Source organism: Corticium candelabrum, chromosome 1 (assembly GCF_963422355.1).
Source record: "Corticium candelabrum chromosome 1, ooCorCand1.1, whole genome shotgun sequence".
NCBI classification, from domain to species: domain Eukaryota; kingdom Metazoa; phylum Porifera; class Homoscleromorpha; order Homosclerophorida; family Plakinidae; genus Corticium; species Corticium candelabrum.
In genome coordinates this window covers 4413028-4413274 of record NC_085085.1, presented here as the reverse complement: position 1 = coordinate 4413274, position 247 = coordinate 4413028, and positions in this window count along the sequence as shown.

The following is a 247-nucleotide window of genomic DNA, read 5'->3' as shown; positions in this document are numbered from 1 at the left end:
CAAGTCTTCCTTCAAAGTCACTAGTCTATCGTTCTGCAACCATTCTTACATCCGTCAGAGTATTGAATGCAAGTTGTCGCACGGGACTGTTCTTGCCTGCATCCAACAAATGCCCGCCATCCAAACAATTGCTCATTCCATGTGAAGCAAATACGGGAAGAATTGATTTTATTACAATGGAGCACTTGTTAGCAGAGATCACCCACGTTTTCTCTACAACAAACAAGGACTACAATTACTGAGTACG